The 17,897-nt window shown below is 38.1% G+C and overlaps 1 protein-coding gene across 8 annotated transcripts in view; it reads left to right on the forward strand.

Moving 5' to 3' along the window:
* NAALADL2 (N-acetylated alpha-linked acidic dipeptidase like 2) overlaps positions 1 to 17,897 on the forward strand; it is a 1,057,096-nt gene that overhangs the window by 283,750 nt on the left and 755,449 nt on the right. The window contains exon 1 of one of the 8 annotated variants that reach the window (XM_063916289.1): positions 8,090 to 8,173. The exons of the other annotated variants lie outside the window; for them this stretch is intronic. The gene's annotated coding sequence lies outside the window, so the exon portion shown is untranslated. Of the gene's footprint in view, positions 1 to 8,089; positions 8,174 to 17,897 lie in introns of those variants that run through there. 8 annotated transcript variants of the gene reach the window in all.

Raw genomic sequence — 17,897 nt, forward strand, 5'->3', positions numbered from 1 at the left:
CCAAGGACAATTCCATCTTGCACCTCTTTTTTCTTTTCTTTTTCTTTGCATCATGTGCTGATTGGGGAGGGTTTTTTGGAAGGGACATCCTGCGTGACACTGCAGTGCCACTCCTAGATGGGCCCGGTGTTTGTGTCGGCCACTAGGGTCGCTAATCTTACTCACACAGTCAGCTACCTCATTGCGCCTCTTTTTTTCTTTGCGTCATGTGCTGTTTGGGGAGGGTTTTTTGGAAGGGACATCCTGCGTGACACTGCAGTGCCACTCCTAGATGGGCCCGGTGTTTGTGTCGGCCACTAGGGTCGCTAATCTTACTCACACAGCTACCTCATTGCGCCTCTTTTTTTCTTTGCGTCATGTGCTGTTTGGGGAGGGTTTTTTGGAAGGGACATCCTGCGTGACACTGCAGTGCCACTCCTAGATGTGCCCGGTGTTTGTGTCGGCCACTAGGGTCGCTAATCTTACTCACACAGCTACCTCATTGCGCCTCTTTTTTTCTTTGCGTCATGTGCTGTTTGGGGAGGGTTTTTTGGAAGGGACATCCTGCGTGACACTGCAGTGCCACTCCTAGATGGGCCCGGTGTTTGTGTCGGCCACTAGGGTCGCTAATCTTACTCACACAGCTACCTCATTGCGCCTCTTTTTTTCTTTGCGTCATGTGCTGTTTGGGGAGGGTTTTTTGGAAGGGACATCCTGCGTGACACTGCAGTGCCACTCCTAGATGGGCCCGGTGTTTGTGTCGGCCACTAGGGTCGCTAATCTTACTCACACAGTCAGCTACCTCATTGCGCCTCTTTTTTTCTTTGCGTCATGTGCTGTTTGGGGAGGGTTTTTTGGAAGGGCCATCCTGCGTGACACTGCAGTGCCACTCCTAGATGGGCCCGGTGTTTGTGTCGGCCACTAGGGTCGCTAATCTTACTCACACAGCTACCTCATTGCGCCTCTTTTTTTCTTTGCGTCATGTGCTGTTTGGGGAGGGTTTTTTGGAAGGGACATCCTGCGTGACACTGCAGTGCCACTCCAAGATGGGCCCGGTGTTTGTGTCGGCCACTAGGGTCGCTTATCTTACTCACACAGCGACCTCGGTGCAAATTTTAGGACTAAAAATAATATTGTGAGGTATTCAGAATAGACTGAAAATGAGTGTAAATTATGGTTTTTGAGGTTAATAATACTTTGGGATCAAAATGACCCCCAAATTCTATGATTTAAGCTGTTTTTTAGTGTTTTTGGAAAAAAACACCCGAATCCAAAACACACCCGAATCCGACAAAAATAATTCGGTGAGGTTTTGCCAAAACGCGTTCGAACCCAAAACACGGCCGCGGAACCGAACCCAAAACCAAAACACAAAACCCGAAAAATTTCAGGCGCTCATCTCTAGTTTGTATTACAATTCATCAGAACCACATTTTACATAAATATAAGCCACACAATTTGACTGATTTAGAGCCGCATGAAATGCTGCATTTCACATACTGTATTTGCTCAATTATTTGCTACTGTGTGTACACATAAATCCCTAAACATGCCTACAGCACATGTATAAACAGAAGTGCTGTTGCCATCGAGGTATTAGAAATGTAATGGAAAAGTGTTTGATGTTCTTAGGCATTGACTGGGAGGTGCATGGAAATGGTCCATCTTCTGAGCTTGTTATGGGAGAGTCGCAGGTGTGTCAGTGAAAGTTGTTGCATACACAGACGCATAACCGCTCACATAGGAAGTCATACACAGATGGAGAAAATGCAGCAGTCATAGGGTCAAGTTTCGATGTTGCGACCAATGGTGCCTCTATAGATGCAACAAACATTTTTTAAGTTTTTATGAATGCTGAAAATTAGCATCTCCATCCTTGTAAATATGGATGAATGGATGTAAACCAGGGAAGGGCTTTGTAGTATAATTAGCATAAAGTCACATGTGGGCGAACACCAACTGATGCAGCCAAGGCTACATCTGCATCCACCTCGGAATCAGCCTTTATATCTCAGTCGGTATTATTTTTATTTTTAATCTATGACTTACATTTTTTTTGCTATTTGCGCTTTACCATCAGCTTTTTTCCAAGAATTAATAGAAGAATGGCTGCTGTAGAGATGGACATAAGCAACGTGGTTGTATTCTTATTGTTTTTAGACATACTCACTCTCATTGTCTAGGACAGCTTCAACTCTAAAAACAGATATATGTTGTTTATAGTAGTACTGTATTATTGCAATATATTATCAGGTCCACTAAGACATCCAATAGGCCCCAAAGCTGACTATAGGGTGTGGTCAATCTTAAGGACATGGACATGCCATGCTAGGAATAATATTAAGCTATTGGTGCTAGTAGAGGCATTGCTCCTCCTCCCCAACTCACTCAGAGTTATCTGTAGCCCCTTTCCCCTCTTGGTGCCCCTACAGTATATATTATAAACAGAAGTAATGTGCGGTGAGGTGAGACAGTGCCTTTCCTATCATACTCCAGTATAAGTCAGAGTTTGACTATTTAAAATATATAAAAAATACAAAGAATATATGAAAAATATCTTTTTTGCATTATTCTAGTCATTTTTATAGTAAAAACTCTGGAGTAAAAAATCTATGACAGATGAGGCAGTGCTCTTTTCCGCTCATCTCTGATCAAACCTCACCAAATTTCAATCAGTTATATCTCTGCACCTGTGTTTAATGCCCACATGCAACCTTTAGCTAATATATTGCGTGTTAAATTGGCTCTAGTACTAGCCAGTGCCTCCCCAGACTTTTACCTCACTGCACATCCCTTATATACAGTAAAATAATGATAAAGGCGGCACTGATTAATTTCATTATTGCCTTAATTAGTGTAATAGATTATGAGAGGGTAAATGTAATACCCTGCGAGATCCTGTCACTGGCGAGTCTGGTTGATTTTTTAAAGTAGCAATCATTTAAAAGGCAAAACCATGATGAAGATATGACTCACTCAGCATGGGAAGCAAGCCCACAAAATGCACACATTTGCCATGAGTAACGCTCACAGACAGAAGGCGGAAGTGATAACAGACACAGTACAACACTGCTATGAATAGCGTATTTACTCTCCACCCACACCTATATGTAAATGTGTCCACACTGTAGCTTTGATAAATGTGTTTGTGTTTTTTTGTTCTAACATACACCAATTAATATATTATCAACTTGAAAGTATCAACTTAGCAACCATTTCACATGTCTTTATTGAAAGAAAACACCATTGTAGTATGAAAGGTTTTAATACTTACATATTAAATGAACCCTCATTAACATCTAGTATGGAACCATTAATTTCTAACACTACTTCACTTGTGATTTTTATTACATTCTTAGAGTGCAAATTATTTAACACGATTTATATAAAAACAAATATCCAAACTAGAGATGAGCGGGTTTGGTTTTACTCGGTTCTCAAAATGGCATCTTATTGGCTCATAGATGTCTCGTGTTTTGGATAGCCAATAAGATGCCATTTAGAGAACCGAGTAAATCCGAGTAAAACTCGATCCCGCTCATCTCTAATCCAAACATATAGACATGTGTCTCTGATATTATTTACCATATATTACCATCAATGTTTTATGTGTACCCACGCCCCTGGAATATTAACACCTTAAGCACACATTTATAAATACATTTATAAATACTGTATATACATTTGTTTACTTTACTAAAAACGTTTCATATAACAGCCACATGTAAACAAATAAAACATTATAACTACTGTCCTAACTCCTTTTTAAAGTGTGCATCTGGAGACTGCAGAGTGTGACTGGAAAGTAAAATGTAATTTTAGAAAAGTCTAATAAAAGTCTGCATTTATCTGCAAACTTACACCGGCAAATATTCCTGCAGGGCTTCTCCAGTAGCTCTGTCAGTAGCCACAGCAGGATGTCCCACATCTGCTTCAGCTGCAGTATGCAGCATTTACAGCACTTTCTGATGGGGATGCCCTGCTTCATGTTATGGGACATGGTATGTTTCTGGGGAACATACAGTAGTTTAATTATGACAATTATAAAGGCACATTTGCAACGTGGAAAGTAGCAGGTCAACACGGTAGAACTTAGCTTTAAATAATTGTAGCAATCTCGGCTTTAGAACATTAAACATGATGCTTTACCAAAATGTATAAAATTGTACATGGTACAGTGCCTATAATTACTACTATGTTGGCATGCTGGGTTCAAAATGCCACTGTATACACTGTCATTGTCGACCTTACGACTATCAACAATATATAACAATCCCATTTCTGAACATTGCTTAGGTATGGTATGGCCATACTCAGCAAATTGTCCATAAACCTATTGAGCACAATGAGTTCACATTTAGGAGCCTTCTGCTGTCATGGTTAAACTTGAATTAAGCTTGTGGACAATTGCAACACTGACTAGCACTCTGATGACATCAACGCTGTCTTTCTCCACCTCTGAATGCTACTGCAACGCTGTGGGTTGGCAAAGCTCTCCACAAAAATTGCTGTCAAGTGCTTTAAATTAAAAGACTCGATAAGATGTTAGCTGCACCATAATGATTAAACCCATGGCAAAAATCAAAAATACATCAACATATAAAATCAGTGTGTTTATTCCTGCATAGACTAAAAACATTGCCTTGTGTGTCTGTTATTGTCACCAGAGCATTCTCTGCCATGTACACTGAGCATAAGCTATATTTGATGATAGCTGATGCTATGATTGGTAACAAATGTCTTTTAACTCAAAAATTCTCTGATATAGGCATGCTTAATGAGAGTAATGTTTTCAGCTGTGGAAGGTTTATCAGCAAACCTGCCCAAGGACTATTGAGCTCATGATCATCATCATTATCACTTAGAATTTGCACCTTCCCTGTGGCTGATGCCTATCGTGCATATCTCCACAGACTGCTGGTCCACACAGGACACAACATTACTGTTCATTGCCCACATGATAATGCCCCTTCCCATCTCTCTTCTGTCTTTTTTTCTTGAAAGATGAGTGTAAATATATGTGTGTGTGGGTTTGTGCAAACTTTTTTTGCACTTGTTCCAGAACCAAATCAGATTATTTATAATCCATGTGATAGGCAAATCCAGAGCTGGTGGCTGCCAAACATAAAATATGTGGACAAATAGAATCATAACTCTGTCTACCATCATCAAACTGAACGTAAGGAAAACATATAAGCACAAATGACTTAGTTTAATAATTTTTGCAGAACTTCTCAATAAGAAACTTTTAGCCTAGGTGTGCCAAGAAGAAATGATGATGCTCTAGGGCACTGTGATTCAAGAGAGTTTGGGAACCACTGCCCTAATGTATATCACACACTTACAGTCATTTTATCACCAGCTTCTATTGTGCTATTGAATAAGGGAAGAGAGTAGGTGGAGTTGAAGCTGCATGTATGGGGTTATGGGAAATTATCCATCTATTCCTGCAGTTTTCATGAAGAAAAAGGATTTTCTTCAGATATTAGCATATGAATGAGGCATTATTTAAAGTACGGATTATTGGATTTGTTGATTCTGAAAAATAACCCTTAGGAGAAACCTTGAATTCTGCACAGTATGTATACAATAACTCCATCTAAGATACATTCAATATTAATTATGTCCAATGTTGCTAATCATGTATGTTATACTCTTCAGTAGATTCCCCTACTCTCACAGTAGTGTTTAGTCCAAGATTCATTATGTCATTTTTCATGTATTTGCATTGCTTATTGAGAAAGTATTATTCACATGTTTAAATAGGTATTTCAAGTAGTCTGAATTTGACATAAATCCTAACAAGGTGTACTAATGCTATTTTTAATGAGAATGTTTCACACTATTAGATAATATATTAATATTCTGAACTTTGCCCCCCATTGAGGTTGTTTAAACAAGAAAATCATCCTGTTGGCACAGCTTTTCACACTATTCACACACATGGCTAATTTAGGAGCCTGAGGAAGTAAAAAAAATATATATACGGTATATAGATATACTATAGTGTACTGTATATCCTGGGGTGCGCCATCCAGGATTTCTAAAACACTATATTTTATTGTTAATACATTTTCTTGGAAACTGATGACAGAAATGTACTCTACTGTGAAGATGTTCAGAAATACTTGTGTCTAAGAGTGGACATTTTTCATCTTCTTTTAATGGTAACAAATAACTCTGTTAACAGGGGGGAGGTAGGAAAGAAGGACAAGACAAAAACTTGCTCTATAATAATATTCACAAACTACTTTATTTTACATTTTGAGATTATGATTTTGGAATATATAGTACAATGCACTCATGTACCTCAATAACATTCAAAAGATTAGTGGTTCACAGATCTTCCCATACTATGCCATGCGCTTTCTTTGCCATTCATTTATTTTGAGATACCTGAATTGAAATTCTGCAATAGATAAAACTGAGGCCATATAACAATATTTAAATTGAGGCTACGGGTTTATTCTGAGGTGTAAATAATGGCTGCTTTTGCATGTAGCCCTTTATTTTTTCTCTGCAAGTTAGATTTGAGGTTTGACATGTCCCTCTCAAATCTAAACCTCTCTGCACAATTTAAATCTGCCCCACCTGTAGTGCAACATTACCAAGGTGTACAGTTAAGATGGATACACACTATAAGATTATCTGTCCAATCTGGCTGGTTGGAAAGAAAATCTAGTAATGTCTGGGAGCAAATTACAATCAACCACTTGCTCCCAAAATACTGAAAATGGGCAAAAAAGGTTGTCCGGATACATTTGTCAAATCAAACGGATTTAACCAAGTTGTCTTAATGACCATTTGTGTCTGTTTTCTAGTGTTTGTGAGCAAATGGTCAATTGTCATTTGCTCCCATACATTACCAAACATTCCAACCAGAAAGATTGGACAAATAATCTGTATACTTACTCTCTTTTTACTTTGCTTCCAATTTAAAATAATTGCAGTCTTTCTTTAAATATACAGTTAAATATCGGTGTGAGAGCCTTTCTCCAGAACACAGAATATTGTGGGTTGTAGAGAAAGAATTTTGTTGTTATGACTTTAATCGCCACTCCTCACATACACTTAAAATCACCCCTTTGGAGACTTTGACACAAACTGTTTTCTTGCATAGTATAATCAAATGCTGGAAAGAAATCGAAAACAGGATTTCCCTTTAAATATAACAAGGCATAAGTCTGCCTTTTCTTGTTCTTCAAAATTATGCTTGTGCATGTCTCGTTTCGTATTCATTTCATCTATGCTTATATTGTATCATTTGTGTTGCAGGACAGACCATCTTCCTTTGATAATGTATATTAATAAATAAGAAAAGAAATGCCTAGATGCAGTTTGCTGTATCACACAGATACCATCTCTCACTCTGAAATTCTTGTGTACATTGAAAAGAATTAGAGCTCATTATTCCAATCTGAATGTATTGTTCAAATATGTGAATAGGTTTTCCTTTAACAAAGTGGATTTTTGCATTAAAACAGACCTGTTGGTTTTATCCATCATTTGTCATTGTTAGAGCATAACGTAAAACTGCACACGATACTGTATTGCCTAGCAGCAAGTGAAAGGTCAATTGGGATTACATCTCCTTGAATAACAGAATCCTCATTGTCTCTGTAGCCAATTTCTAATCAGAAATATTTATGCACAATTATACAAAATCTATTATATTCCCATGGAAATAATAGTATGTGTTAAACAACGAGTGATGACATGTGCAGCTTTAATTAGGGTGCTCGCTATCCATCGTGAGGACAGTTTCTACTGATGAAAAAAATGAAAGCTTCATTAAATATTGTTTCATGAAAAATGCAATGATTTCTGGGATTTATATGTTCTTCCCTTCCAATTTTTCATTTAATATTTTGCAAATAAATATTTAGAACAAACTAACAGATTTTCAGATTTTAAGTTTGTTTTTTGTTATTTCACTCAGTTTTTATTTTACAGTAAAATATTGTAGGTCGTTTACAAAGTCCACGCAATGTTGATGCCAAAACACCTTGGTTTTCCCCACGGACCCTCGATTGTCAGCCATTATACATAAAACAATAAATGGTCAGCCAGTGAATATGAAATCCTGGATGACCAGTCAGCACACACTTAACCCTTGATGGCCAGCCAATGAGCATGATGTTGAACGTCACCATTCTACAGAGGATAAATGTCTATCGTAAATAACACATCAATGGTACTGATTCAATTAAATTCAAGGTTCTGTAAAAAAGTGCATGTTATCCACTTTTGCCCTTCTACTAGTGCTCGGAAAACATGAATAAATACAAATCATTTTAAAGCAGTGTGCATTGAATCTGTTTGCTACTATAAAGGGGAGACCAAAATTGCTAGGTTCCTCTGCTATAGACGAAATCAGTGACAAGAAGGCCAGCAGAGGACTATTGCCACTATGGCATGTTCACCCTCCCTCCTAGAAACCATGAGCAAAATATTGTAAAGTGCTGGAGCATTTCTAGCCCACTGGGTATGTTGGGGCCTGGTTATTTAGCAAAAGTGGGAACCCTCTAATTTTAACTTTGTCACATTAGGGGTGCTAAAATAAAAGACAAATATATAAACCTCAGTGACCACTTTTGTGAAAACTAAATGGAAATAGATCTTATTGTTTTCATTCTTGGTATATTGGAGGCCAAAGAAAAAAAATGGCGCAAAATAATTACTAACCTCAGATAACTACCAACCTACTCACAACAAATGACAGATTTGAAATGGCCATAATTGAGACTAACTTTTTAACTAATCACAAGCAGACAGTGAGAGACACAACTTGTAATTGGATAGAGAAAAAGGAAGCCATGATAAATCCTCATTTTAACCTTTTTGCATGTGTCATTTGTACAGTAGTTTATGGGTTGTAAGTTTATTTTACAAGTATTTTTTAAGTTTTTTTTTTGTTTCATTTGCAATATGAGCAAGAGTTTTAAGGAGTTAGCTAATTCAATAAAATTATATTTGAACACTGATCATGTGTGTTTTGCCATTATATTTGAGCCACTGGAGAGGCTTGGGTGGTGCCAAACTTGTTTATGTACTACGGTGCTAAATGCCTTGGAAAAAAGAGCAAGTATTTTAATAAAGCCCCTTGCTATTGATGGTTTGCGTTCACAACAAAACAGTGTTCTTTGGGACCTCAGTTTGTATCATGCCCTAGAGTTTGCATACATTGTTGTACCATACATTTTTATGGTGTTATCGGAACTGTATTGGCAATATGGGTCTAATCTTGCCAAGTGTAAGAAATATATTGGGAAGACTATTTACTACACTGATTTACAAAGATTAATCTAAATCTACTTGCATTGTTGTACACCAATATCAATACAACAATATGAGTTCAGATCTATGCTTCCAGTACAAAGACTTGGTTTAAGAAAGGAATGGCTATATTATATCTAACTGGAAACTACTGATTTTAGAGAATTAGGATTAAAAACTTTATTTTATATCTGTAGCACAATATGGTGGAAATTCAATTAGCCGTGTAAATTTACCACTACTTATTGATCCCCAGAGGGCTATTGAAAAAAATCCCCATTAAGTGATCTGTTTTTGTAGCCGCGATTGTGAAAACACACAGGTCTGGGAAGTTTTCCCAGATTCTATGTATTGTTGCTTGAAAACTGGACAATTTGTGGCCACAAAAAATTGGCTTCAATTAAATTGTCTGAAAAAATATTGGGTATAAAATTGCAGTAAAGCCCCTTTTTTTTTTTTTTTTGCACAATTTTTTTCAGCTTTATTGATTTCCCACATATTATTATTATTATTTATTGTTATTTTTTGCTAATTACTTAGCAATTACAACTTTACTTTAAATATCCATTATGAAACTCTAATAATACAATGGGTTATCCAAACTCATGGGAATTCATAATTGTCTATTAGGAAAACCCATTAAGGATTCTACAACTATGACCATGGACTCCAATTTTTACTCTAGTTCAGTGATTCCCAAACTGTGTCCCTAGGCACCCTGCGGTGCTGCCAGGCTCTTGTAGGGGTGCCTCGGGTTGGTGGTCCAGAACCAAATCAAATTATTTATGGTCAAAATGACAGGCAAAACCAGTGCGGGTAGCTGCCAATGATAAAATGGGAGTACATTCAGAAGCACAACTGTATACCACCACATAACTGAGCCTAAGGATGACAAAATTTACATATATTTTCTTTTTAATTCTTAATAGTAATTTTTTTTATCCTAGGGGGGATGTGAAACAAATGCTGATACTTTAAGGTGCTGTGATTCAATAAAGTTTGGGAACCACTACTCTAGTTACAATGTTTCCCAGTAATGTAATAAATGAATCATTTCTGGTTGAAACTATAAGCATAATATTTATATGGCAAAAAAAGTGTTATCTTTGTTAATGATATTTACCGTAGACTTCAGATTGATCTTCTTGAGTGAAACCAGTAACTTGGATATTCTCCTTTTGCTAAGCCAATGCACCACACTGCTGGAGCCCATTTCTACTTGTATAGGACATGACCTTTAATACTGGCACTTATTTTGTTCTTGTGACATTATCCCCTAAAGCATAAAAACAACAAAATACAAAATGACAGTTAAATCCTTTGGCTATTTTATGTTCTATTGTTACATTTGAAATTAAATATGCATTTAATTTTGCATTATTTCAGTGCAGATGGTTTTATTGTAAGTGACATGCAGGTCATAGAAAAGTTCTCTGATAATCCTTTTGGAACTCACTAAATTCTGCCTTTATGTGGCTTTTGCTTGACATTTAATCTCTTAACAGTGTTCTTTTATGTGCCAGTGGAGATCTTTTATTTTTAATAATGTCCCTGTTCATAAAATATAACAGCTATGAGGAACATTTAAATCAGTACTTGGTAGCATTGCTGATAGTTTTAATTTGTCTGGGAACCATAAATATGCTTTGAGCTTTTACATACTAAACTACTGTAAACATGCATCAATAATCTTTAAAACAATATTTATTTTAAGCTTAGATATTTGCGTATTTTGCAGTTTCTATCCTAATTACATGATCTTATTTTATCCAAAACTTATTTTGCTGTTTACAACAATTTATAAATATATATTTAATCCTTCATTTATTTTCATTTTGCTCATGGGTTACCATTAATTTATACTTTAGCTAGACAGTGTTTTGTGAATTTAAATCCTTAATTCTAGCAATTTTCATGTACATATGTAGCAGATATATAAGAATATCCCCTAAAGAACACTGGAGGCTGCTACTACATATCATGTGCAGGTCAGTGAATTATGGGGGTCTTTCCGAGTTGATCGTTCGCTAGCAGTTTTTAGCAGCCGTGCAAACGCTATGCCGCCTCCCACTGGGAGTGTATTTTAGCTTAGCAGAAGTGCGAACGAAAGAACCGCAGAGCGGCTACAAAATAATTTTGTGCAGTTTCAGAGTAGCTTGAGACCTACTCAGCGCTTGCGATCACTTCAAACCATTCAGTTCCGGATTTGACGTCACTAACACGCCCTGCGTTCACCCAGCCACACCTGCATTTTTCCTGTCACGCCCTGAAAATGGTCAGTTGAAATCCAGAAACGCCCACTTCATGCCACTCACTCTGCGGCAGCCAGCGCGACTGAAATGTATCGCTAGACCTTGTGTGAAACTACTTTGGCCTTTGTGAAAGTACGTTGCGCGTGCGCAATGCACCGCATGCGCAGAAGTGCCTTTTTTTGCTTTATCGCAGGGCAGCGAACATTTTCAGCTAGTCATCAACTCGGAATGACCCCCGATAAGTGAGCGGGACTGCTCTGTGTGTTTAAGGATATGTAATGTAGAGAATAAGGCATCTGCTTTTGTAATCACCTCCCAATAATGTCTCTGGTACTAATTTTTTGCAAATCAACACAAATAGGAAGAAAAATACAATGAGAGTGACAAAAATGGGAGATGAAGGATAGTGTTTGGTGATCCTATCACAGGGATGCTACTGCCAAGAGTGTGTATAGCACATTGTACTCCATCTACCTGTTCCCATCTTTCCCACCTCCTCAATTTTTCCCTCTCATCAGGTACTATCACCTCTTCATTCAAGCATGCCCTTGTATAATCTATTCTTCAAAAATCTACCCTCAATCCTAGCACTCTCTTCAACTACTGACCCATCTCTGTACTCCTTTTTGCCTCCAAACTCCTTGAGCGTTTTGCCTACAACTGTCTTACTGCTTTCTTTGCTCCCACTCCCTCCTTGACTTACTTCATTCTTTCTTCTGTTTTCTCCACTTCACTGATACTGCCCACACAAAAGTCTACAATGACCTCCTTGCTGCAAAATCCAAAGGCAACTACTATACAGTATGGTTATTATACTTGACCTCTTTACTGCTTTTGACACTGTGGACCACCCTCGACTCCTAAAAATTCTTCATTCCCTAGGTCTGCATAATACTGCCGCCACATGGCTTTCCTCCTACCCTCTGACCACTCCTCTGTCTCCTCCAATGATGCCACCCTCCCCTATTTCCAGTAACAGTAGGTGTCACCCAAGGTTCTGTTTTATCTCTATACATCCTTCTTTGGTAAGTTCATTAACTCTATTGGTTTTAATTATCATCTCTTTGCTGCTGATACTCAAATCTACCTTTCCTCTCTTGACCTATCCCCCTCTCTCCTCATAACCTCATCTCCCACAATTTTATTATCTATTGATGGCACAACTATTTCCTTTAGCCCCCAAGATCACAGTCTTGGAGTTATGCTGACTTCTCCCTCTCCTTTAAACCACACATTCAGTAGATCTCCTAGTCCTTCCATTTCCATCTCAAAAATATTTCCAGGATCAGACTCTTTCTCACCATGGATGCTACTAAGACCCTTATACACTCACACTAGATTGGACTACTGTACTATCTTCCTAGCCAGCCTCCCTGACAACTGCCTCTCTCCACTCTAATCTGCAGTATCCTCAATGCTGCTGCCTAGCTCATCTTCCTGTCCAAGCGTACTACTACTTCCACCTCCTCACTCTCACAAGCCTTACTTTGGATCCCCTTCCTCTTCAAAATCCAGCTTAAGCTTTTCACATTCGCTCGTCAGGCCCTCACCCAGTCCTCTTCCATATATATATATATATATATATATATATATATATATGTATATATATAAATATCTATGTGACCTTATCTTCCTTTACATTTTCGGCCATCCTCTTTGCTCCACAAATGCTTGCCTCCTCTCCCCCCAACTGATTGCTTCCTCCAATTCTTGCCTCCAAGATTTTGCACGTAATTCTCTCCATCTCTGGAATTATCTACCTCTCTCCATCAGAATTCCACCTCTCTACAAAACTTCAAATAGGCTCTCAAGACCAACTGCTTCATCAAACCCAGTCATCTCTCATCCTAAGCCTCCATGCTCAATACCCCGTCTATGTCACCCTTGTCTGTCCCCCTGTAGAATGCAAGCTCTCATGAGCAGGGCCCTCTTCCATAATGTGCTTTCCTTCTTTTACTTAGACTATTTCCTATACCATACTCCTTACACTCGCACCTAGCTCTCAGTTTGAGCCACCCTGATGCTTATTTCAGTGTCATGCTTGTTAATGCAGAAATATTTACATACCATGTACTTGTCCTACATTGTTTTGTACTGTAAGTCACTATTTTTCTTGCTTTGTTTATGTACTTTGTTAGGCATTGCAGAACCTTTGTGGTACCATATAGAGGATAATAATAATATGGTTAACCTTCTATGTTGCGTGTTGCCCAATGGTAATGCAGGCTAGATTTGAAGGGATGATCCACATCATCATCGTCTAGTTATTAATCAATATGAAAGATCCATGTAGTAGTTTTACATATGAATCAATGACATTAACAGAGAGTTTTAAAGTAAATCCTGTTATTTTCTTCACTTTGTGCTGATTTATCAAACTTGTATAGCTCTCTCTATATACTTTAGCTCTCTCCACTTAATTGAGAAATTAAGTTGTGAGAGCTAAAGTACCAACCAATCAGCTCAAAACTCATTTTGCAGGCTGTTTTTTTTAAATAACAGGAGCTGATTGTTTGGTACTTCATTTCTCTCCGCTTTATCTCTCTCCAGCTTTCATAAATCTGCCCCTATTTTCCAACTGAAAGTGAGATTGTATGTCCAATGAAATTATTAGAAAACAGAATAGCTACACTTCTAATAGTCATGCAGATTAGATTACCTCTCAAACATGATAATGCAATATAACTGATTACTAAATATTTTATAGGCACACTTAAAATCAAAATCTGCAGAGATAATTAAATAATTTACATTTTACGCAATGACTCTCTAAGACATTTGCCAAGGGTTTCCTTATTTACAAATGATTGTTAGTTGTCTATTTTCATGTCTGTTCTTGTGAGAGGTTGTCAATGACAAGAGACGTGGCACCATCTTGAGGAACATCTGGGCTTTCCATCTAATGCACACATCTCTATTGTCAGCTAAGACTGAATTGCCTACAGCAGCTGCTTATTTGAAAAGGAATACAATTGTGTAGAGATGTTTTATGTAAGGCATAATTCATAAATGTCTGCAATTCAAGCATGGCCTACACATGTTTTCTGGAAATAGGGTTAAAGAAAATATTGCAGTTTATTTGTCAAAAAAAGGCATAAATTAGGCAAATAGAAAAACTGTACTGCAAATAAACAGCATGAGACTATGGATAAACAAAATAAAGAATACATCAATTTTACTGAAATCTGACAGCTGCAACCTAAATGATACAAACATAACAATCAAGACATGGATATCAGTACAGACCAGGTGCATATTCATGGCATCGCAGTGTGATGCAGGGACAGTAAACGAACATATATTAATAAGCATGTTATATGAGATAAATCACATTCCTGTAGAGCTATTCCCTAGACGATGCATATATTTTGAGTATGTCATTTGTCTGGTGACAAATGCAGATATCTGATATAAAACAGTTTATTTAAAATTGATGTATAGAAATGTTATTCCTCTTCTTGAGACTTGTTATATTATTGCAGCAAGGTGGCTAAAACTGCTTTGTGTAAAGGTGATATGGAAAGCTTATGGAGATTGCATGACCTCAGGCTGAATCTTTTAGGCATGTACAAATTACGTTTTCTGAGTACTGTAGTTCTGCATGGGAAATCAAATGTGTAAATTATCATTTTGTGACCAGTTATTGACCACATTATTAATAACTGAATTATATTCCTTATTGTATTTCTGTCATTCATGAGAGCCTGCACCCCAACAGCCATACAGTAAAATTAGTATGTGACCTTATGATTTGGCATTTTGTCTTAATGATATGGGGGAGGGGAGGTTGCTTAACTTTGGTTGGCAAAATTTCTTTCTGGAAAGTTTGTACAGTATAACCTATAATAAAAAGAATTCATTAATTAGACATGGCTTTGTGAAGAGACCTAAATTCAAGGTCATGAAAAGTCCCCCTCTAAGCCTGCTCACAAATCTATTCTGACTCCAGGGATATATTAACAGAGGAGGAGGCCCATGTCCATCCTCCTCCATCCTCTGTAGCCAATACCCAGCAGCACAATAGAGTATGAGCACCGACAGGGGACTTCGAAGAGGTATTGAAGAAATGGGGTCAGGGTGTGCGGTGTTGGCCCCTTTAGACTCAGAGGCCCACACCGCACACACTGCACCCATTATAGACACACCACTTGTCATAGTGCAAGAAAAGAAAATAGTAGAGATGTACAATGTATCACCTAATTTAAACCATGGAAGATTTTGCCCGAGCAGCATCTCTGACTGTATTACACTTAATTACATTTAACACTATGGATCTGATTCAAAGGCGAATGCAGTTAAGATTTGGTCACAAATAACCAATGTTTTGTGGTTTGCATATGCGCTGGAGCTGTAGTGTGCTGCAATACTGTCGGGGTTGCAGAGAGCAGTGCCAGGCCCAGGTACTATAGGGGGCATGGCCTAATCAGATGTACAAAGTCAAAACTACTGTAGAAAATATATATCATAAAAAAATTCTATGCGAGCACATTTGCAAATCAGGGTAGGGCACATCATGTTACCTATTGATTCATAAGTCCTTGCTTTCACTGTGCAGTGCAATCGTCTTGAAGATGTCCCAGGGGAGGTGGCTCCACAATTGAAGAGGAACCCATGTCAGCTGCAGTTTGGCAAACTGCAGGTGTGTGGGAGCAAAGACGAGTAGTATTGTTGAAAATAGAATTGTGTCTGCCCTATTTTGGAGTGTGCTGTAGGCAATGACTGTCCTCAGCAGTTCAGTTGTGGTGGACAGTCTGAGCAACTATGGTTGTCCAGATGTCCAATGGGAAGCACAATATTCCCAATGTTTCCCTGATGCTGAGTCAGCGGTAAGCTTCCCATTACAGATGGGAGCATTTATATAGCTCCTCATATCCACTGCAATCGAAGACACAGATCCTACCTGACTTGTGTCCAGCTCTGAATCAGGCCCTATGTGCTCTCATACTATAAGTGCCTACTACTGTATTCACTATGCTATTCTACTTTTTTGCCACATTTTTTATACCTTAAACTACCTCCGCAGTTACTATATATTATGCACGATATAGTATATACTGAATTATTAACTAACCTATATAACTTCCTGAAAATAACCTACATTACCATCTGAAAGAACTTCCTACTATTATTACCTACAATAAGTTATATGATTAGAGTTAAGACTTTTTTGTTTCCATGTTCACTTTGGAACAGTGGAGGTACAGTATAAAGATTTTAATGTTAAGGATTTTGGTATTAGTGAAAATGAAATAAACAAAGTGCCCTTTAACAGCTTTGCCAGCCATAACCCAAGGCCTCTTTGTTAGCATATGCAGTGTATACTGGCTGGCTTGTGGTGCTGGGATATCTTCTGCATACAGTAACATAGAAACATAGAATTTGACGGCAGATAAGAACCACTTGGCCCATCTAGTCTGCCTCTTTTTTTTATCCTTTAGGCAATCTCAACCCTTTTTGAACCTTAATTCTTTGTAAGGATATTCATATGCCTATCCCAAGCATGTTTAAATTGCTCTACAGTTTTAGCCTCTACCACCTCTGATGGGAGGCTATTCCACTTATCCACTACCCTTTCTGTGAAGTAATTTTTCCTTAAATTTCCCCTGAACCTCCCCCCTCCAGTCTCAGTGTATGTCCTCGAGTTCTAATACTTCTCTTCCTTTGAAGAATGTTTCCCTCCTGAACTTTGTTAAGACCCTTGATATATTTGAACGTTTCTATCATGTCCCCCCTTTCCCTTCTCTCCTCCAAACTGTACATGTTAAGATCTTTCAGCCTTTCCAGGTTTTGTGATGTAGGCCATGCACCATTTTAGTTGCCCTTCTTTGTACACTCTCTAATGTATTTATATCTTTCTGGAGGTATGGTCTCCAGAACTGAACACCGTATTCCAGATGGGGATGCACCAATGACCTATACAGTGGCATTATCACTTCTTTTTTCCTGCTACTGATTCCTCTCCCTATGCAACCAAGCATCTGACTTGCCTTCCTCATTGCTTTGTTGCATTGCTTTCCTGCCTTCAAGTCACTTGAAATAGTGACTCCTAAATCCCTTTCCTCCTCAGTAGTTTCCATTATAGTACCCTTGATACTATATTTAGCCTTTGGGTTTTTGAGACCCAAGTGCATGATTTTGCATTTTTTAGCTTTAAACTGTAGTTGCCACGTTTTTGACCATTTCTCAAGCCTACCTAGGTCATCAATCATTTGTTTTACACCTCCCGGTGTGTCTACCCTGTTGCATATCTTTGTATCATCTGCAAAAAGGCATACCTTCCCTTCAATACCATCTGCAATGTCACCAACAAAGATATTAAAGAGAACTGGACCAAGTACAGATCCCTGGGGTACGCCACTGATAACATTTCCCTCCATAGATTGAACTCCA

Source organism: Pseudophryne corroboree, chromosome 4 (assembly GCF_028390025.1).
Source record: "Pseudophryne corroboree isolate aPseCor3 chromosome 4, aPseCor3.hap2, whole genome shotgun sequence".
NCBI lineage: Eukaryota > Metazoa > Chordata > Amphibia > Anura > Myobatrachidae > Pseudophryne > Pseudophryne corroboree.